Below are 23,524 nucleotides of genomic sequence, written 5' to 3'. Positions count from 1 at the left end.
TTTATTCCCAAATGTTTTATTTCTTGTTTTATCAATGTGTGGTTCTCTACTGCATTTCAGATCATTATCTCAGTCCTGCTTGCATTTGCCTTGTTGCCCGCCACCTTGCCAAGTTCCATTCTTAACTGTCCAAGAGTAGCGACTGCTGGCATTAGGTTTTGTGTATAAACCATGATATCATCTGCGTAGAGGGATAGTTTTTTTCTGCCATGCACCACACACACAAAAGGAATAATCGTGATAATGCCTACCGGGATTTCATTTTCTAGCACCAAATCTATTGAGCCAATAAGTTCATGACTCAATTGAAACATTTGCCTGCCTTTAACAAAGCCCTTCTGATCCTCAGATATCAAATTCCCGCTCACCTTGCCCAACCTAGCTGCGTGGATGCTGGCATAAAGTTTAAAATCATAATTTAGAAGGGAAATGGGTCAATATGCATCACAGGTTTTTGGGTCTTTGCCGGATTTTTTAATCAAAGAGATGACGGCTTCTTTCCAGGATTTTGGCAGGGCAGCTTTCTCCTCCCAAATCTCCATAAAGAGCTCTATTAATATTGAGCACAATTGATCTTCCAGTTTCATATAGAGCTCATGCGGGAGACCATCAGGACTCGCAGCTTTATTTCCCTTTCCTTTTTTCATCATGACGTGCAGTTCATCCTATATCATGTCTCCCTCTAGTAACTCTTTTTCCTAACAGGCAAGTTTCTCCACTTTTTGCCTCCTCAGCCAACTTATGAGTTGGTCGTCTGACGTATAGAAATCCTCCATATATAGCTCCTGATAAAAATCTACAAAAGCTTGCTCTATCTCGTGCTGCGACCTTAAGCTGTTTCCTGTGACTTTAAACGATATTCCGCTTATGTTATTCTATATGACTTCTCCTCTGGCCTTCATGGCCAAGAGTTTACCAGCACAGTTGCTGTACTCAAAGGGTGCTAGTTTACTAGCCTCCCATAACTCTCTCACTCTAGCTTCTAATATGGCAGAAAGGGAGAGTTTGTGTTCGGAAATCCCATTCTGCCAATTTCGGGTTAAGGTTTCCCCCTGATGTTTCTCCATCCTTCAATTCAGGTATCGTGATTTTCCCTTCTAGCTTATTCTTCCCTTTTTTGTGCTGAGATATTTATCAAAGCAGGTGCTATGTCTTTATTGAAATTAAAGAACTCTTTGGTCCTCTCCATAAGTGTATCAATTACCAACTGGTCATTTAATAATGATCTATCCAAAGTCCATTTTCTTTCCTGCCCTGCCTTCTCCATCATCAATTCTAACACTACTGCTGTATGATCGGACAAGTGAGCGGGAAGATGTCTTACCCTTATAATCTCTGTGTCTAACGAACTGTCTATTAAAAAGTAGTCAATCCTAGGGCTATGTTTATATTTTAAATTGTGAAAACTAAACTGTTTCTCAGTATCATGCCTGGCTCGCCACACATCATAGAGACCAAATTGCCTCTTGAGAGATTTGATGTATCCTTGCATCTTAGTGTTAAACCTTGCTCAACTGTTTTTCGATCTATCAAGTTGGTAATCCAAGACAGCATTAAAATCTCCAGACCAGATGATCGGATAATGGAATTGCAACTGCTCTGAAGCCAGCATTTGTAAGGTTTCCATTTCATCACCGTTAGGCCCATAGTAACCTACCAGGGTCTAGTGTCTATCTAGTACTTTCACTACAACAATCACAATCTCCCCTTCTTATCTGCTATAGACTGGAGAATCGTTATTCCTGTGTGCTTTTTTATCAATACTAGGACTCCTTTTGTATGGGAATTTTGTTCGCTGGTGATCATCTGACCAATCCACCTCTGTTTTTTGCAAATCTCAACACATTCAGGCCCAGGTAGATGGGACTCCTGGAGAATAATTATCAGAGCTGGGGCATCACTTATATATTGAAATGTTTTCCTTCTCCTTCTTCCCACTCTCAATCCATTAATGTTCCAGGACAGAATTTGTATGTTATGACTAGTCATTTAACTTTTTTTTTTTAACGAAGGATGTATGAAGTCTCATATTTCTGCATCTCAAGGCAATGAGACATTTTTTATGTTTTTTCCCTGTGTGCTCCCCACCCCGTGCCACCCACACCCTCCCTTCCCCCTGGAGAACATGCACCCTCTTCTTTTTGGCCATCCTACCATTTAGGTCTGTCAGGAGAGAGGGGAGTGAGCCCCTTAGAAAAATAATAAATGTGAAGGAGAAAGCAAAAGGAAAAAAAAAGAGGAAAGAGGAGAAGGCAAACAGTACTGGTATGGGGGGGCAAAAAGCATCTAACCCTCCTTTAGTATCCTCGTTAACTGTCTTCTTTGACTGGAGAGGGAAGCATTCTGCTTTATTTTAGCGAATATTACTCTTCTGGTCCTTATGACTTCTTGAGCATTTCCAGTAGAGCATCTGCCTCCCTATGATCCCTTAGATTATGCATGGCTGGGAACTTTAGCTGGGCAGTTTCACCTAATTTCCTGAACTTTTCCATTCTCTTCCCTAATTCCCATTGCCTGGTTAGGGTTGCGTGTGACACCTCTAATCTAATGGTGAAGGAAAAGCCATCTCTCAACAGTGACCCAGCCTTTAAGGCATTATTCAACAGCTTGTCTTTGATTGAATGTGTTAGGAAATTGGCTAAGATTCCACATGGTTTGGTATTGTCCGGGTCTTTCCTAAAGGGTCTCGGTGTACCCTCCGGAAATCTTGCATGAGATCCTCCACTGAGCCATCCCAAACTCCACTCGATTTTTAACAGTCTGGAGATGTAGGATTTCAAGTCTCTGCCTTCTAAGCCTTCCAGGACATTTATAATTCTAATATTATTATGCCTTGTATTATTGAAAACACCTACATACACTAGGGTACACTATGGGTTGGGGTACCCCTGTGATTGGCATGACCTACCCTATAAGGCCCTAGTACATAATAGGGCAGGAGGATTGAAACTACCTCTCAGTCCCTGGTATATAATAGGGAATGGCAGATAGAGGCCAGCAGTAATTTCAGCACTTGCATGTGTGCACTGCTAAGGCCTGAGGTCAGTTTAAAAGAAGCTATGTGTTGCAGGACTGCTTTTAAAAAGTAAATTGTTCCCAAAGTCAACTTTGGTGTTTGGGGCACTTAAAAATGGATAACCTACAATGTTTTGGCATATTAGGTACCCCCAGGGTATCACCTAGGTGTCCCAGGGGTTGGGGGCCAGGTATTTATAAGGAGGACCCCTATAAAATGAGTTTTAAATGCCCTGGGTTAAGTAAAATTGCACATTTCACTCCGCACAAACTCGACTATGGTGCTAGGAGCACTGTGGATGGAGGATCAGAAATATTTGTTCATATTTAGAACTCCTACAGTCTCCCCTAGGTGCTCCAGGTGTGGGGGCTCTGTGGATATAGGCAGAGTACTTAAAAATATGGTTTTAAAAGCCCTGGTGATGGAAAAATGGCCCAAGTCATATTTCCCGTTGCAAACCCCCTGCCACATAGGTTAACATGGCAAGAAGTTATTTACTAATAGATCCTGCTAGAAAAATGATAAAATAGCATTCAAAGACTTCTCAGAATGGTATTAATAAATCCAACATTATGATTTTGTTGAATTTCTCCTAAAATGTACAGACAAGAAGTTATATGACTTTCTTGTCTGTGAGCCAAAATTCAGCCTTCCAGTGGTCTGTCCTGATTGGTCAGAGTTAAGTGGATTGGCCAGGCTCCTTTGAAGATGTGATAAAGAGCCCCTGGAGTTCACCAGCTCTGCTGGGAGGGCAGTGTTCTGTTTCACAGGAATGCCAGAGTAGGCGGAGGAGTAATAAACAATGCACTTCAAGGGAAGGGGAAGACACCAGTGTAATTTACCACTCTACTCTTTTGAACCCAGCCAAGTGCTAGGCTTAAGGAAGGAATGAGCAGATGCAAAGGGGAGGGACTATAGAGATTAGCCATCCTAGGGGTGTGTTTAGCCAGCTCTCCCTGCTGGAAATCAGCCATGATTAATTTGGAAGAATTGGTGCACACTGGACAAAATAGTGCCACCCTTTCCAGTATGTGGTCATACCTGTGGGTGGTACCCTGCACCCCATTGGACAGAAGTGACCTCCTGCTTGACCCAGAGAACTTGTCATAAGTATTTGATCTGAGAGGGGCAGAGCCTCGCAGATCTGCTGCTAGAAGCCTAAGGAAGCAAGAAGGGCACTGCTGAGAAGTTTGATGAGCAATCACTAAGGCCTGCACTCTGAGGATTGCGCTTTCTGCACCATCTGGAGCTACAGCAATGTGGACTACATTGATGTGAAAGGACTAAAGAGTGGACTCCCTGCAAGCTACAGGTTAACAAAGCTCACCTGGAACATCACCACCATGAATCGTCAACCTGGAGCACTACCAGTGGATTTTTAAGTGTTTTGTCCAAGTGGATTGTGGGAACTGAAGTCCTCGACTTTCAAGGACCATCTTGGAGCTTCCAGTAAGTTTGAGACCCATTGGGACCCGTTGGGGAACTTCAAGAAGAAGTTCCAGAAGTTTGGAACAACTTTGGGAAAAAGCTCCATAAGTGGACTGACTCAACCTGGCCAGCCAAGCTGCATGCCTTCAACCGCGAGCCGGCCTGTCATCCAGGGTCGTCCCGCTGAAAAGCTCTGACTTCCAGAGTTTGACCGGGAATAGATGAAATATGAAGCCGGCGAACCCTCACTGAATCCGGCCTGGTGAAGAACATTGAGGGGCCCCACAATAATAAGCTCCATAAAAGTTTGTAAGTCCGAACGAAGAAAAGGTGACTGGAAGCAACCGCGAACGCCAGGCCACCAGTCTTTAACCACGAGTCGGCCTGGATCCTTGGTTCGTCCAGCTGGAACACTCCTACATTGGAATTTTGTTGTGTTGGTGTCATTTTAAAGATAAAAATATTTCCTATTTTTTATAAATCGGTGTCAGATTTTTATTGTACATTGTGCCTTGATTATTTACTGAATTGGTGTTTTTAAATGCTTTACATAACTGTCTTTGAAGTTAAGACTGCCTGTTTGCAGCCTAGCTACCAAGGGTTGAGCATAGGAATAATTTTATACGACCTATTCTGAGCCCTGTACTGTGTTAATGGCCTTATTGCCAGCTGCAGATATACATTTGCCCCTACTAATAATCCACTTTCCAACAATAAGGATTTGATATTTTCCACCAACCCCTCGCAAACCCCTTGGATTTTCTTTTGGTTGGCTTAGGAGATTGCAAACCCAATTTTCACTTCCTCTGCAAGTGATTTCATTATGTTTCAAATGAGCTTGTTAGTGGGTTTAAATTTCCCACTGGATTTGCTCGCCCCTCTGTCACTGTCTCTGTCACAGTCTTTTTCAATCCCCCTACTACTAAGTGTAAGACTTGTTCACTCTCCTTATTTGGTCCTCATTGGGGACCTCTCCAGCCTAGCTTTGATATCTATTAGGGGTCACAGGAATCTGAGGCACCCCTGATGCTGCCACAGTGGGCTTCTGCGACACTTGTTCTTGGGCATCTAATCGATCCTGATGCCTTGCTTCAAGGAAAAGGTATCCCTAATGGGCGCTACAGGGTTTGCAGGTTTTAAAAGGGTGCCTCTCAAGCTCAGAGCTCCTTCAGGAATCTTCTCCTGTAACTTAAATGATGGAGTAATTCTTGGATTCTTTGGCTTTAAATGTTGGGTGTTCCTGAGTTTGACCTTTGTTAGGGGAGCCTCTGTTCTTAAAATATCACCCCCTCACTCTGTGGTGACACTAAGGGAGTATGATCCTTCTAAAGTCCTCTCATATTCGCCTTAACTTTAACCCGGGATAGCTCTGGGTCTTTCTCGGCAAGTTCCACACTTCTTAACAAGTATCTATTAGGCTTATTAGCCTTTTGTTTTTCCCCCTCATTAGCCAGAAAGGTGTTTCATTTCTACCTGGGGAAGATTCTGTCAAGAGGGTACTGTGCGGGCTGTTTTCCTCTGCGAGCTCTGCCGACTTGCTCTTGGCTCCTCCCCTCCGGTCCTGCTCTGGCTTGTTCCTTGAGGAGTCTCGTCCTCCCAGCAATGATGGAGGCTGCACTCCAGCACCCAGACCGCACCCAAAAATCCTCGGTGTGACTCCCCGGGCCCTCACCATTTTGTGGGCTGTTCTGTCCCACAACGAGTGGTCATACAAGACACTCTGCGGGAAGGTTCCCATTGACTCTGGTGCTCCACCCACCTCCAACGCTGCTTCGCTGCCAAGCTGAGCTGAGCCGAGCTACTCCGCTGCTTCATCAACCCAGCTAAACCACTCAGGTAAGTACTGCGGATTACATTTTACGCTGGTATCACATAGAGTCTGTTTTAAAAAAAACATTGGTTACATCGACATCATGGCATATTACAGTACTTATCGCTGCTGCCGTTGACTCATCTTGCCTCCTCCTAACCTCCCGTCTTGCTCCTCTCCCAGGCAGAGGTGTGGGCAGCCGCTAGCTGTCTGCTATGTTCCCACAAGCCCAACAAACACAATCCTTATTGAGGTGATCCAGAAAAGGGACTCAATAAACCTGTGCTTAACCCTACCTTGCTACAAAGCAGCCACTCTTAACTTAGAGGTAAAGAAATATTTTTGCAGTACTCAAACAGTAGTAAAGTGAAACACAACACAAGAAGAGTGTTAATGAATTAAATGACACCATAATGACTAATATCCTAAAAGTAGAAACAGAATTATGAGTTTTCAAAATTTTAGGTGAAAATAGCCATAAAAACCACAAAGCTCTGGCCACAGTTATCAGGTCACACTGGACCGGGGTAATGTCCCAAGTTTATGCCGACCGTAATGGAACATGGTTGGGATAGATGGACCTTATTGAGTTGAGGTATTGATTGATTGATTCATTCATTGATTGAGGTCCACATGAGGAGTTGCAGGTGGATGTTCATGTTGTCGAAGGCCATGAGTAGTCCATTGCCAGCATGAGTTGCAGCTTGGACATCGCAGACAGTCAGTGTTTGACCTGAAGAGTCATTGTTGCTGAAGCTTCGTGTTGATGGTTGATGCGAACTGTCAACATTGGTGCTGGATCTTCGAGTGGACGCCAAGTACAGGTCATCGCTGGAGATGTGTGTTTTTGGGTGGCGTGAACGTCTGGATTTTCACCTTGAGCTGAGAAGTACACTTTGATGGCAGCCAAGGGTCTAGGACCTGGGGGCCCCTCTTGGGGATCAGGAATCACACCTGCAGAGGACAGCAGCAAGGCTCAGGCAGGTCTCGTTTGGGCTGGTCAGCTGAGCAGTTGCAGGGAGGCCTCTATAAGTGTGTCATGTCCCTGTAGCTGAAGCAGTCAGTACCTCTAGTGCAGCTTTAGACTGTCAATTCAACTTGGCAAAAAAAACCTTTTGCCTGGCTTAACCGCTCCTTTTTCATACATACAAGTCACCCCCAAGGTAGGTCAAATAAGCTTAAAGGGCAAGGTGCACTGTACTTAACAAGTAGGATATGAGGGTTCACATTTTACATGCCATGGTAGAGAAAAAACTCAAATTCGTTTTTGACCACTGCAAGGTCTATTTCTTCCATAGGATAACATTAGGTTACTTTACTACATTTAATACATGTTAACTCTTGATTAGGAGAAAATAGAAATAACATGTTTGGACTCAAATTAATTGCAATTTAAAATCCTCTTTCACTGTAATGTCGAACATTATGTCACAATTCTGAAACTGCCACATTTAGGAAGTTAACTAGAGCGTAATGTTCTAGACAGGGTGTGCACTACCTAATACACTCCTATGTGAGTGTGTGTGAACTGTTCTTAAAGAACGCTAAAAACACTTTACATTGAAGCAAAACATATTACACAAATGAGCATCAAAATTGTTCTTGATTTAACAACAACTCCGCAGTGCTGAATCATTAAAAAAATAATAAGTAAGCCGTCAGCCGCTTCCTTTCGACGATGCGCTTGTTTTATTCACACTTCAAAATGTGAATCCAAATCAATGATAAGTTCCAACAATCAATATTGTCCTGGTTCCAAACAATGAAATGTTGTTTATTCTTTAATCCCAATGTATTTCGGGTGTGACCAGCACTCTTCTTCAGGGGTTATCTACAAATAAATATATCATTTGTAATACAAGAATAAATGAATAGACGTGAATATCTAAATTATGACATGTATTAACATAATTCTCATAATTAAACAGAAAAATGCATTAAGTTAGAATAGACCCATAATATTCGGGAAAGTCCAAAAATACAATGCAAGTGAGCTCCAAAAGTTGGAAAAGTGGAAGAAGATCACTGAAATCTGTTGGGTGCGGCGAAATAAAAGCATCAAGCACATGCAACGTAAAAACATGGAAAATTGGAATAAGATCACTGAAATATGTTGGGTGCGGTGACACAAAAGCACCAAGCACATGCAACGTAAAAACATGCGGAGTTCACCCGTGAATTAGAAAGGAAAGAAAATGTCTCTTTTTTTCTTTCCTTTCCAATTCACGGGTGAACTCCGCATGTTTTTATGTTGCATGTGCTTGGTGCTTTTTTGTCGTCGAACCCAACATATTTCAGTGATCTTCTTCCAATTTTTCCAACTTTTGGAGCTCACTTGCGTTGTATTTTTGGATTTTCTTCAATAAGCATACAGTGTGATATCTGGAGCTCCCAACCCCCACTGATCCTGCGGGAGCGTCAGTAATTCCTATGACACTCGAGGTTGCCTCCCCACCCAGACCAGCGAGATCATGAGTGATCGCATTTTTTTTAAAAAAAGATTGTGTAAAGGGCAGAGGGATATTGATAAACTTATATAGGAACTTTGGTAATATTATCATTTTGGCTATGGCAATTCTGCCAGCAAGGTACAGCGGAAGTTTAGACCATAGTCTTATTTTCCCCACTAACCACTCTACCGCCTGTCCATAATTCATCCTCCATATCTCCTGTATGTTTTGGCTTAGCCAAATCTCTATATATTGCACCGGGCAGTCAGCCCATACGAGGGGGAATTCTATAGTAAACTGTGTTGTGTCCTCTGTAAGGGGAAATTGCACTAATGTGGCCCAATTAATATGGACCCCAGATAGCCTCCAGAATTGTAGGACCTCGTGTAACACTGGGTGTAAATTTTCTCGCGGGTTGTTTATGTAGAGGGTGATGTCATCCGTGTAAAGCGAGATGATTAAGCCTCTCGAGGAAAATCCTAATCCCCTAGCTGCTTGGTGTTGTCTCATCATGGCAGCCAGTGGCTCCATGGCAATATCAAAGAGCAGGGGTGAGATGGGGCGACCCTGTCTTTTACCTCTCGTGATTCAAAAAGGGGAAGTGATCCGCCCATTTAGGAAGAGTCTGCCTGTCGGCTCAGAGTACAAAACTTGAATTTGTTTAATGAAAGTTGGGCTAATATAGTAAATAAATATGACTATTCAAAGGAATCAAAGGCCTTAGTGGCACTGAGGAACACCACCAAAGCCTGTGTTTGTGGATTCAATTAATGTAGGACAGAAAAGAATGTTTGTAGATTATGTGCAGTAGACTTTCCAGGATTAAATCCCGATTAGCCTGGGCGAGCATCATCAGCAGCAGAGGTGGAAGTCAATTAGCTAATAGTTTCGCATACATTTTTGTGTCACAATTTATTAAAGAAAGAGGTCTGTAGCAGGCCAGCTCATTAGTGGGCTTATTTGGTTTTAATAGTGACAGTTTGATCTCCTCTTTCATGGTTGGGGGGTACCGATCCAGTTTCTAGAGCTTCCTCAAAGATCAATAACAGATGAGGGGCTGATATATCCGCATAGCATTTATAGAAGGTGGCGGTTAGGCCATCCGAACCAGGTGCCTTATCAGCCGGTAGGCTATTTATTACCTGAACAATGTCAGCCTGCATAAACGGCATGTCTAGGAAGGCTCTGTGGGCTCTGCCCAGCCACCACAGCTCAATAGAGTCAAGGTAGCACCGTAGGTCCTCCAACAAGTCCTGTGGGAAGGAGGAGGAATATAGACCAGAATGCAAATGGGTGAATGCATCTAGTATATTTTGTGGACGTCTGATTGGCTTGTGGCCATCATCCAGAATTTCGGTGATGTATGTGGTGTTTTGGGGGTTTCGGACTTGTCATACTTTGAAATTTGGGACCGAGTAGGAGGCAGGGCCCTACCCCTGTCTATCCCGGTATTAGCGAACCGCGAATGATCAATGCGGTATGTACAAGTACTTTATATAACGTTTCATTGATAAATGCACTATGTATACGTTATTATACATTGACTTTGTGGGTTCCATCTTAGAGCAGTGGCCATCTTATGGTTGCCCTCACATAGGCTACACATTACGAGCAAATACGGGCCTTTTGGAACACATGTGCCTTCCTTTGACTTCTCTGTGACCTGGGCAGCTTGGCTCCGCTGCCCCAGGTCAGTCCGGTCTCACGAGCTCCCCGTCCTACGGCCACCTGTGATTGGCATCAGGGATTGACACACCATAAAGCCTTTTCATCCCACACGAGCCTCCAGCTAATCCCTTTCACACCTGACTGTTCCTGCTTTATGGCTTGTTTTCCAAACAGGAGATGCTCGTGTTTATTAGGGCCTGTTGATATCTGATGTGGGATCTGAGCCTTGCTGGGTAAATAATTGTGGGCTGGCTTAACTGGAATGTGGGAAGGTCATCATGACTCTGCCTTTTCGTTTGTAATGTATACATGTATATGGCCATATCATAAAACAAGGAATGTATGCCTGAAGCAGGAGAAGCCCGTTTCTGTAACTTTAAGCAGTCTCCTGAGAACATACACGCTGTTGTACTTCTAGGATGCCTGTAATTGGTCTGCAGCCAATAAACTGATCTTTGACTTCACCCAGAAGACTCTGTGTTTCTGTAGGTCTGAAACAGGAAGAACCCGAAGTCATAGGGTGTGTTCCCCTGCACCGCTGGGCTTAAAATTCCCAGTACTTCAGTTGGCGCCCAACGTGGAGCGATTTCAGCGGTACCGGTCCAAGCCAGAGGTTCGTGAGGAGCTTCATGTGGAAATTCTGGAGGAAGGCCGCCAGTTCATCGACCCCTGCATGTCGACGTGGTCCGAAAGTCTTTTCTGCGAGGTTCTTCGCGTCCCGACGGCTACGAAGGACTGCTGCCCTGATTAATCGCCCTGTTTTGGACCCTTGACGATTTTGGTAGAGCGAAACAATCGAGAGAGTCTTCTGGTGACGCCATTGATCATCGATATTCAGTTAAGTATAAGTGGAGCGTCTCCCAGTTTTGTTTGGTATCCTTCGGGATTATTTTGATTTGCTGTTTGCAAACGCCAAAGCCAGAGGACTCGTGTATTCACGAGACTATCGTAATCGATAATCCTTTGAAGTTTGGAACTAGACTAGTGAGCGAAGATGCCTGGTGCTAGTGTATTTGGAAGATTGTTTTGTTTGGGTTGTGTAAGGGATTTCCAGTTAGAGGATTCATGTCCGGTTCCTCCAATTGGAACTCCAACTTATGAGCTTTATGTAAAACATGGCGTGGGCCCCATTGCATATAATGAAGTATGGATCCGATACACCAGAAAGGACGGTGTTTTAAAATGGCCCCAAAATGGTAGTTTCGATACAGATATCTTAGATAATTTGGAAGTGAAATTGTTTAAAAAGAAAGCCCGGCCGGCGATGTTTGATTCTTTCCGCCTATGGAAACAGAAGGAAATTAAGCTAGCGAAAAGAAATAAGAGAGAAAGAGGTATGTCAGTGATGCAAGCAGCTGTGCAATTTAAAGATAATGAGGAGGAACAAATGAATGAGCAATTGCACAGACAGCACAAACTAGGGATTGATAAACGTTACCCTGTTTTGTCACCCCTTGTGCAAGATGAGACAAAAGAGAAAGAGAAGGATTTCCCAATGTCCCATTTGCTAAGTTCGCCACCCCCATATGCGCAAAATGCCACAGCACCTCCACAGCTTGTAAATGTGCAGCCTCCAGTAAATATGCCGCAAGCCTTCCCACAGCCGCCAGCTCCTCCTCAGCTGGCTCCTATCCCTGCAGTGCAGCCCTCTCAAGGGTCGCCAGTTTTGTTACCTGTTGCCCCCGCGCTTCCTGCGACTTTGCCTAGCACGCCTGCGGCTTCCCCTGGCGCTCCTTCTTACACTACCCAGGTACCTGTATCTGAATCCGCTTTTCTTCCCTCTGTCTATCCCCCTGTTTTCGCCTCAACTTCTCCTTCAGCACGACAACGACTAGCTAATGTAGTTACTAGTTTAATGTCGCCTTTCTTTGGGTCATCTAGTGCGACTCCTGGCTTACAGCGTAAGCAATTGCGCAGTCAGCTGCCTGGTCCCGACGAGAAAGTGGTGTTAGATCATCTGGCGCGTAGGTGGATTGGTTTCCCTTCACTCTATGATGTGGAATCAGTTGTTAACGTTTTTCACCAATGGGATGCCCCAAAACAGAGGTATGTCTTTGATAAGATGTGTGAATTCCTCTGTGAGGAATTGGAGGATAATGGTGCAAACCCAAACCCACAGGAATTGTGTCGAGTGCGATTTGATTTTGAAACAGGTATAATTGTGGGCCCCAATGTAGATAAAGCAGTTGCGACTTTACTGTCCCTCAGAAATGGTGATTGTCAGCAATCATTGTTCGAACAGGAACTCCCTGTGGGGAAATAGGTAAAAGCGCGTCAATATCCGATGCGTGAGGTTCCCCCAGTTTGGAGACCTGCTGATCCAAATGCTAATCCACCTGTCTTAGCACATTTTCAACGTGTTTGGGTGCATGTCCCATGGAAGCGATCTGAGGTGTTAGCGCTCAAGCAGACATTGCCTGACCCCCGTAAAAACCCTACAGGATATTATAAGGACTTATCCCAAACTGCAGAATCATGTGTCATGAATCTGGCTGACATAGATATGTTATTTGGGAATGTTGTTCCACAGCCTTTATGGGGATCCATCCGTAATACGGATCATGCGGCAGAACTAGGGGGTACATGGGCTAATATCGTTGCTGCAGACGCTAGACAAGTTGGCGGCGCGAAGCCTGATCCTTTGGTAGCAGAACTCCCTGGTAGAATTATTACCTACATGAAAACTATAATGCCTGCGATGCGCGTAAATTGGGATAAACTATCCGCATGTAAGCAGAAGAAAGATGAGACAGTGTCCGATTTCTTTACCAGGTTTGAAGAAACGTTTATCGACCACAGTGGTCAAGACATGAGCACTGAAGGTGGCCAACGGTTATTTGTTGATAAATTTGTGCAGAATCTACTTTCCGAGTTGTATAAAAAATTAAAAGACTCAGAAAGTTCCTGGGCTGTTTCCTCTTCAGCGCAAATACTGGCTACTGCACAGTATTATGAAAATAGAGATAAAGATGAGAAGGATAGAACAGATAAGAAAACGAAAGAACTGAAAACGAAGGTCCTTTTACAGCAGGCTTATCCACCACGTGGAGGACAGAATAATTATAGGCAAACCCAAGGTATCTATCAGCAACCCCAACAGTTTCAGAATAATCAGCAAATGAATGGGTATTATCAACTACGAATCCCTGTAGGTCCCAACCAATGTTCATATTGCAAACAGGAAAGTCATTTTAAATATAGTTACTCTAAATTAATGCAGCGTAACAGTAATGCGTATGGCGCAAGAGGTAGAGGTGGTCAACAAGCTCCTAGAGGCAGAGGGCGTGGAAATGCTCCCCAGAACGCGCTTCCTCTTCCGCCTCCAAATACCATAAATAGCTTTGATCAGCAAGCCAACGCGACTGGTAATACAGCTCAGTACTACAATAATGATTATTATGCAGAGGACGACAATGTAGAAGATAACGATTACTAGGACAGCCGTAGACAGAGAGAGGGAGTTGTTTCAGTGCCAGTGGATCAGAGCGGACCTTATGTTAAAGTAACTACAGCAAATGTAACGGAGCCCTTTCTGCTGGATACTGGTGCTGCAAAGAGTTCAATCATGCATTCAAAACTCCCTGGCGCACCTTTGTCTGGCGAAATGAATGTTTCAGTAGGTTTTTCTGGCGCCCCAGTTAGGAACCCGATTTCTAGTCCTATGTCACTTTCTGTTGGACCTTGTGAGCTAAAAGCACCCCTCATCCTAACGACAGGTTGTGGTGAAAATTTGCTAGGATTAGATTTGCTAAAAAGATTGCATGCAACACTATATTGTTCTCCCTCAGGAGTACAACTTACATTAGGCAGGAAAGTGATTTCCCCGATGTATTTGTCTAAAAATGCAATGCCACCTGAATTGTCATCCCTTCCGGATGTCCTTTGGGCTACTGGTCCCAATGATGTGGGTCTTTTGGAAATACCGCCATACGTGGTCACTTTAAAAGCCAATGTCAGATTGCCACGTATTCCCCAGTACAAGATCTCCAATGAAGGTCAGAAAGCATTGTTAGCAATTGTCAGTGATTTGATTAAAAAGGGTGTAATTGAAGAGACAAGAGGCAACGTTTGCAATAGTCCTGTTTTACCTGTCTTAAAACGAACGGACCCTTCACAGCCACCTGTTTACAGATTTGTGATTGATCTTAGAGAGGTTAATAAGATTGTTGTGCCACAGTTTCCAGTTGTCCCTGATATAACTGCCTTGGTACTATGATTCCAGCCTCCGCTGCATGGTTCTCAGTGATCGATCTGAAGAATGCTTTCTTTAGCATCCCAATTGCAGAGGAGAGCAGAGACATTTTTGGCTTTAGTTTAGGAGGCCGAAGCTTCCGCTTTAAACGCGCTCCCCAGGGCTACTGTGAAAGTCCACCAATATACAGTCAGGCTTTAAAAGCGCAGCTTGATGCACTGGTTTTACCCAGTGGCGCTATCCTTATTCAGTATGTTGACGATTTACTAATCGCCGCGGATACTGAAAAGATTTGCAAAAACGCTACCTTGTCATTGTTGCGTCATTTGTCTGCCTTTCATCACAAAGTGTCTCTCTCAAAGCTGCAATATTGTCGACAAGAAGTGACCTACTTAGGTCATCTCTTATCGAAGGAGGGAAGGAAACTGACCCCAGAAAGAATTCAAGCCATTGCACAGTTGAGTGTGCCAAGAACACAGAGAGAAGTACGTGCTTTCTTGGGCATTACTTCATACTGTAGGCATTGGATTCCCAATTTTTCCTTGTTGGCAAAACCTTTGTTAGCATTAACATGCAAAGACACACCGAATCCTATCCCATGGTCTGAAGAGTGTCAGAAAAGTTTTTTGGAATTGCGTAATGCATTATGTTCAGCTCCTGTGTTGGGTACCCCTGACTACAGCAAGCCTTTTACATTGTATGTTCATGAGAAAGATGGTTGCGCATTATCAGTGTTAACACAGCCTTTTGGCGACAGACCGCGTCCATGCGCATATTTTTCGTCAACCTTGGACCCGGTAGCGAGGGCATTGCCAAGTTGTTTGAGAGCTACAGCCGCCGCAGCTATGTCTATTCAACAGTCTGCTGGCCTAGTAATGGATAATACATTGATTGTTATGGTTCCACATGCTGTGGACACATTGTTAAACAGGACCAAGACACAACACTTAACTAGTGCGCGATTATCCGGATATGAGCTGACACTGTTAGCAAATCATATACACATAAAGAGATGCAACACGTTGAATCCAGCTACACTATTACCAATTCCAGCAGACCTAGATGAGATTGAGCAACATGATTGTCTGTTCAGAACAGAAGAAGAGACGAAAGGGAGAGTAGATCTTAAAGATACTCCCCTGACTGAGTGTGATGGTACCTTATGGGTCGATGGTTCGTGTTTCAAGCTTCCGAATGGTGATACGACTGCTGCATATGCTATCACGACTTTGCACACGATTGTTGAAACTGCACGTGTGCCACAAAATTCGGCTCAAGCAGCAGAATTGATTGCCCTTACAAGAGCATGCGTGTTGTCTGAAGGAATGAAAGTGAACATATATACGGATAGCCAGTACGCCTTTGGCGTGGCTCATAGTTTTGGGCGATTGTGGAAAGAACGTGGGTTCCTGACTTCGCATGGAGCTAAGATTCAGAATGGCAAGTTGGTGAATGATCTCTTTGAGTCGCTGACCCTACCGTTACAAGTTGCGATTATGAAATGCAGTGCGCACAAGAAAATCACTGATGATGTTGGTCGTGGTAATACGTTTGCTGATGAAGTCGCGAAAGAAACCGCAAAAGATGTGAAGACTCGAATGTATGTTGCAGGCCCTGCAAGATGGGTTGGTGATGTTGGAATGTGTGAAAACACAATAGAGAGTGTGAAGTCCCTTCAAGCTGAAGCCACAGAGAAAGAGTTGAGCAAGTGGAGAGAAAGTATGGGTAAGTTGGATGAGAATGGTTGTTGGATTGATCTGTCAGAACATAGGCAATGGTTATTACCTGATGCATATGTGCTTCCAGTGGTTACTATGGCACATGGAATGGCACATATCAGTATGAAAGGAATCTGTAAGTTGTTGGCTCCAGTATGGCAGAATGCTGGAATTCCCAAGTGTGCAGAGAATGTGGTCAAGAATTGTATGGTATGCTTGAAGTACAACCCAGGTAGGGAAACCCCAACTCCAGCTGGTCATTTTGCGCCTCCATCATATCCATTTGAAGTTTTGCAGCTAGATTTTATCCACATGGAAAGGTGCAACAACCTGAAATATGTATTGGTGATTGTCTGCGCTTTTTCAAAATGGATAGAGGCATATCCTCTAAAAGACAACACTGCTCTGTCCACAGCCAAAGCCCTTGTGAAGGAATTTTTCCCTAGGTTTGGAATGCCAAGAATGGTGTGGAGTGATAATGGGAGTGAATTTGTGGGTCGAGTGATGAAGAATGTGTGTGAGGGATTAGGGATTAAGCAGAAGTTTCACGCTGCAAATCACCCCCAATCAGCTGGATTAGTAGAGTACTACAATGGCGCTCTAAAACTCAAGCTGGCCAAAATCCAGGCGAGCTCCGGTCTTAAATGGCCTGACGCTCTGCCTCTAGCACTCCTTTCCACCAGAATGACCGTACACTCACGAGTGGGACTTAGCCCATACGAGGTTATTTTTGGCCGCCCGGCCAATGTATGGGGTGTGCCAAGACCGGCGAAATTCAGTGAAATCGAACATCCAGTACTGCTTGATTATTTGTACGAATTGACGGCTAAATTGCGTGTTTTACACCAACAGGTGCACAAACCCTTCCCCAGGCCTCTGAAGCTCCAGGACACCCTATCGACCCTGGCACATGGGTGCTCATCAAGAATTTCCAGCGCAAAAGCAACGATGAGCCCCGTTGGATTGGCCCTCATCTCGTACTTCTGTCTACAAGATCAGCTGTTCGAGTAAAGGGGAAAAAGAACTGGATCCACGGCGCCCACATCAAAAGGATCCCTTTGCCTCTGCCGTATGACCAGTGGGTCCAGGAGGGTATCGCAGACTCTGAAACAGACACTATACCTCGTTTTGTACCATTCAGTGATGCACGCGTAAGAGGCACAGCTTCAGCACAGGAAAGTGACGATATTTTGCAAGAAGCTGTGCCACCGTTAATTCGATTGGACACTACAGAGCCTGAACTCTTGTTTCAAGATCAGACAGTACCTGGCCGTTTTCACTATAACTTAAGACCAAGGCATATGGACAAATAAATATTCTTTTCCTTACCTTTTTGTTTTTTGATATCAAAGCTCTCCCATCTGAAGGACTTTCTTGATTTTTGTTTTTCGAACCACTATCCGGGTTCAGCCGCAGGGTCGCGGTGCCAAGACTTTGGGGTACAGGCCGAAGACGTTAGGTCAACGGTTCTGGTTGGTCTAGGGCGTTCCCTGGACTGACAGGCGTACTCCTTAGCAGAAGATACTCACCCGAGTAGAGGATGGAGTTTTTCAAGATGGAGAGACTCGCTGAGGAAATGAACTTTAAAGCAAGAACGTGTAAAATAATGAAGAGCAAACGTTTTATATCATTATGTCTGTTTATATTATGTAGTATGGTAGTGTTTACTGTAGGATTTGTATTTTTCTCCTCTCAAGAGCCCATTGCACCCACTGTACAGCCTATACCTCCTCCTACTATCTCCTTGCACTCTTTTCGCCCTCTGCCTGAACATGAACAAGCTAGACGATCAGAGTTTGTAAACAACTCGTTTATTCAGCTCCTGCACCAGCACCAACTAGTCATGAATACAACCAATTGTTGGGTGTGTGGTTTAATGCCACATACCATTAATAAAGGTATTCCTTATCTAGTGCTGCCGTTTAGTTACAATGGATCGTCATGGGCATTCCAGACCATGTTTCTCTTTGCATTAGACGCCTACTCCCCGCGACAACCGCGTTCCATCAGACCTAGCACCAATAATAAAGCTTTAATGAAAGGAGTTGCCGATATGAGCAGAGATATCGATGCATACTCATCTATTCCCAAAGAAGAGTTGAGAGCTTATGTAGGGTGGAACGCGACGGGGTATAGTATTAGTCTGGGTGAAAGACAGCGAAAAATCTCATCCCCAATCTGGGTCGTACCCCACATAGGTCGGTACTGTTTACAAGGTAATGGTCAGAATCCAAGAGCTCAACTGGGGAGAAGTGACTGTACTGAAACGTACACTTTTCCGTCACAGTTTTCCCCTGCGTTTTTGGCTGCCAAGGGTACATATTTTGTCTGCAATGACTGAGCATATACATGGTTGCCCCCTGATTTCTCGGGCACATGTTATATTGCAAACCTGCTACCGCCAACATTTACTGCCGCCTCCGACTATCACAAGACCAGAGTTGTGAGAGGCGTGATTAGTAAGGAGGATACTGCCGGTCAGGAAGCGGGAGATTTCTTTTTGGGTTTCCTGCCGTTTTGGGGACCTATGGTCAATAGTAGTAACCTGAGACAACTGACTCGTGTGGTTGAATCCACTGTTAATGTAACGGCTGGTGCCCTTGGTAATTTAACAGCTGAGCTCCAAGCGGATCGCCTCATGACTTTGCAGAACCGCATGGTTCTAGACGTCATACTTGCAGACCGCGGTGGGGTATGTAAGGTCATCCAATCTAGTTGTTGCATTTTCATACCAGACAACGCTCCAACAGTTTATCAAGCCATCTCCAAACTACATAAAATATCTGAGTCCATACACGTGGATAAAGGAGATTGGTCACTGGTGGGGTGGTTCTGGGAATTGATATCTGCCTGGGGTTGGAAGATTCTGATGGTCATTGGAATGATCTTAGCCATCCTTTTCCTGTTCTGTGTGTGCATACAGTGTGCTCCTGCGATATGTGGCCTCTGTGCTACATTATGTGTAAGGAAACCTGTATCGAGGGACGAGCTAAGTAATAGGATGATGCAACAGCAACATCTCCATGACTTCGTGAATATTGACCTAGACTCGGATTGAAATGAGTATAGTTATTGCCTATGTAAGGGCAAAAGGAGGGTCTGTCGTACTTTGAATTTGGGACCGCGTAGGAGGCAGGGCCCTACCCCTGCCTATCCCGGTATTAGCGAACCGCGAATGATCAATGCGGTATGTACAAGTACTTTATATAACGTTTCATTGATAAATGCACTATGTATACGTTATTATACATTGACTTCGTGGGTTCCATCTTAGAGCAGTGGCCATCTTATGGTTGCCCTCACATAGGCTACACATTACGAGCAAATACGGGCCTTTTGGAACACATGTGCCTTCCTTTGACTTCTCTGTGACATGGGCAGCTTGGCTCCGCTGCCCCAGGTCAGTCCGGTCTCACGAGCTCCCCGTCCTACGGCCACCTGTGATTAGCATCAGGGCTTGACACACCATAAAGCCTTTTCATCCCACACGAGCCTCCAGCTAATCTCTTTCACACCTGACTGTTCCTGCTTTATGGCTTGTTTTCCAAACAGGAGATGCTCGTGTTTATTGGGGCCTGTTGATATCTGATGTGGGATCTGAGCCTTGCTGGGTAAATAATTGTGGGCTGGCTTAACTGGAATGTGGGATGGTCATCATGACTCTGCCTTTTCGTTTGTAATGTATACATGTATATGGCCATATCATAAAACAAGGAATGTATGCCTGAAGCAGGATATTTTGTATTTAAGGAGAAGCCCGTTTCTGTAACTTTAAGCAGTCTCCTGAGAAAATACACGCTGTTGTACTTCTAGGATGCCTGTAATTGGTCTTCAGCCAATAAACTGATCTTTGACTTCACTCAGAAGACTCTGTGTTTCTGTAGGTCTGAAACAGGAAGAACCCGAAGTCATAGGGTGTGTTCCCCTGCACTGCTGGGCTTAAAATTCCCAGTACTTCAGACTGCGTTTGCCAATGACTTGCCTGTCACCCTCCCCATATCTCCTTGCCTGTGTGTATTTGCCTAAGAACTTCACCTTCCTCTGTGCCTCTTCCTCATACTCAGTGATCTTTCCTCTTAGTGCTGCCAGTAGGGTCCCTCACTAGGAGGCATAGAACTGCTGTTCAGGGTCTCTTATTTTGGTTTCAAGCTTAGCTAGGGATTTTCCTATTGATTTTAAAACTCCCGCCTGTCTGGCTATACATTTCCCTTTGATAACCACTTTGAGCGCCAGCCAGAGTTAAACGTGTGAAGACACAGAGCCCAAGTTTATTTCAACGTATTCCTCGATGTCCTTTCGGATCTCTTCCTGGAAAGCAGCGTCTAGTAGTAGGGCAGTTTCCAACTAAACATCTGCTTATGACCTCCAGGAATACCTAGTTGCATACAGCAAGGTGCATGGTCAGATAATGGTCTTGGGAGATGTTCAATGGCAGATGTCCAGATAGCTAGATCTCCTGAGACCAGCCAGTAGTCGATTCTGGACCAGGCCCCATGGTGGGCTGTGATACATGTTCCTTCTAGTGTCCCTGGGTGTCAAGCCCGCAATATGTCCACCAGTTTCCCTTCCGTAATGATTCTGTTCAGGGCGGCCTCAGTCTTAGGGTGTAGTCTACGCGAGGCCCACCTTCTGACTGTGTCATCGATGAGGATGGCGTTAACATCCCCTCCCCATATCACTGTATCACCTCCCAGCGACATGATCTTAACCCAGACGTTTTGGAAGATGTCGGGGTGTTGGAAGCCGGAGTCCCAGTCCTGCACCACTGTCCCCAAATGCGAGACCCGGGACTCCTCACTCAACATTGGGCCAATTAAGGACACCATTTGAAATAGCCCTGCTCACCCCCTTAGTAGCTTGGCATGAGCAGCCAGGCTTATCTCCAAGGCACGAGTGTACAGTATGTGCAACCACACTCACAGCAACCCACTGGTGACACCACAAATGGACTCTACATGAGTTTGATAAAACGAAGTAAAAGCTTTATATAGAAAGATATACGATCAGACCACACAATACAAAAACCAACATATAATAAAGGGTAATATTCGTTCCTGCTGGCTGGTAGGTTCAAATCCTAACCACCGCTTCCAAAATGCTATGCTGGTCGAAATGCTAGAATCACGCACGTTGCAATGGACAAACAATAGTGCGCTGCGTAACGATACAATCCTGTGCTGGGCAAAGGAGAAATAATACAATGCGTAACGATACACCCCGGTACCTTGCAATGGGAGAAACAATGCAATGCGTACCGCTACAATCATGTACTTTGCAATTAAGTAATAATGCAATGCGTAGCTACAATTGTGTACTTTGCAATGAAGAAATAATGCAATGCGGGCAGCTACACTCCTGTACTTTGCAATGGAGAAATAATGCAATCGTATACTTCGTTATGCAGAAATAATGTCAGGCGTCATAAGACAGTCTGGCAGTTGGTTAGCAGCAATATTGGCAATGTGTTATTACGACAGTCAACCGGTTCGATAACAGTTGCCCCCCACACGTATCAACAATGACATAAAGTACAGCTTCTCACTGTGGCCCCAGTACTGCCACTCCTTTGGTCAGTACCGGCCCCAATCTGAGCCGAAGCAAAGGCTCACGTCGCCAGAAGGACTGAGAGGCCAAGAGAGTGTCCCTCCGAGCCCGCACCCCGCCCAGGCAGTGATCCACATTACCTGGGGGCGTGACCCCACTCTCTTCTTCTCCTTCAGAGAACTGGGCCGTCAGTGCAGAACTTTTTCAATGGGCCTCAGCGGCTCGGCCTGGCAGCTCAGCTCCTCCGGGCTGCGACTGTTAGGCAGGTCTCAGGTGGCCGCAGGGCACACTTACTCCACGCCTCTGAGATTACATTACTCCGGTGCACGATCACCACACCACCCTCCAGGTCTACTCTGGCGCGAAGCCACACACACAACGCTGATGGGACTTCACGTCGACTTCGATTGCATGTTCACCAGGCACTCCTTCCTGCGGTCTAAGTTGGCACTAAGACACGCACACCGCGCTGCAGAGACTCACTTTCTTCCGGTGCACACGGTGATCAGCCGATCACCTCCACAGTCCCAGGTTGCACCAAAGCATGCACACTGCTTCACTGACACTTACTCCAACTCCGGTGCCCTGATATCCAGGCACTCCCCGACATGCTCACCGTGTCCGAGCCTCACTTCTCCTCCGGTGCATTCGATGACCAGGTGCTCTTCACCAGCACCTCCGGTGCACCCCGACATGCACCCTGCATGTCTGAAACTCACTCCACTCCGATGCACACGTTGCCCAGGTGCTCCTCACCAACGCCTCCTGTGCACCACAGCATGCACCCTGTGCGTCCGAGACTCCCTTCGCCTTCGATGCACACGCTGACCAGGCGTTCTTCACCAGCGCCTGCGGTGCACCACAACATGCACCCTGCGCGTCTGAGCCTCACTTCACCTCCGATGCACACACTGACCAGGCGCTCTTCACCACCGCCTGTGGTGCACCATGACATGCACCCAGAGTGTCCGAGACACACTTCACCTTCGATGCACACATTGACCAGGCATCCTTCACCAATGCCTCCTGTGCACCACAACATGCACCCAGCGCGTCTGAGTCTCACTTCTCCTCCATGTGTCCAAGATCACAGGGCACACCTTCTGAGGGTCTCAAGCTGCCACAACATGTGCCCACCGCATCACTTGAAACTTATCTGGAAACTTTTATTTTCCTGTGTTATCAAACAGGGAGCCAGCTCACCTTGGGCCCTTGGGGTAACAAGACACAGCACAAAGCACAGTCTTCTTCAAGCAGGGGGACCCAGCACACAAAGCACAGTCCCAACAGCCTCTTCCTTGGTTAAAACAGCAAACTGCAGACCCGCCCCAGATCATGAAGCAAGAGTTGGTCCTTCCCAGCAGTCTCTTCAGTTGTTCCTTCCTTAGCAGAGGTTCCTCTTGACCACGAAATGGGTCCAAGTCTTTTCAGTCTAAATCCATTTCTATTCCAACGTTCAGGGGTCTCCCGCTCTCATAGTTATACCCCTAAATGTCTTTAAAGTTTGTTGTGCTCAGGGGTCCCTGACCCCTGCCTAAATCAGTTCTGGGTGTCTCCCTCCCAGTGTCACCTTTCTCCCTTTGATACTGGGGGTCTGGATCCTTAATCACTCAGCAGGAGAGGGGTCAATTGTTTTATAGCAGCAACCCAGGCCTCATCACCTCCCGGGGCTTCTCCTCTGCCTACTCTCCAGATGCA

Source organism: Triturus cristatus, chromosome 1_2 (assembly GCF_964204655.1).
Source record: "Triturus cristatus chromosome 1_2, aTriCri1.1, whole genome shotgun sequence".
NCBI lineage: Eukaryota > Metazoa > Chordata > Amphibia > Caudata > Salamandridae > Triturus > Triturus cristatus.
Note: the sequence above shows the minus strand (reverse complement) of the source record.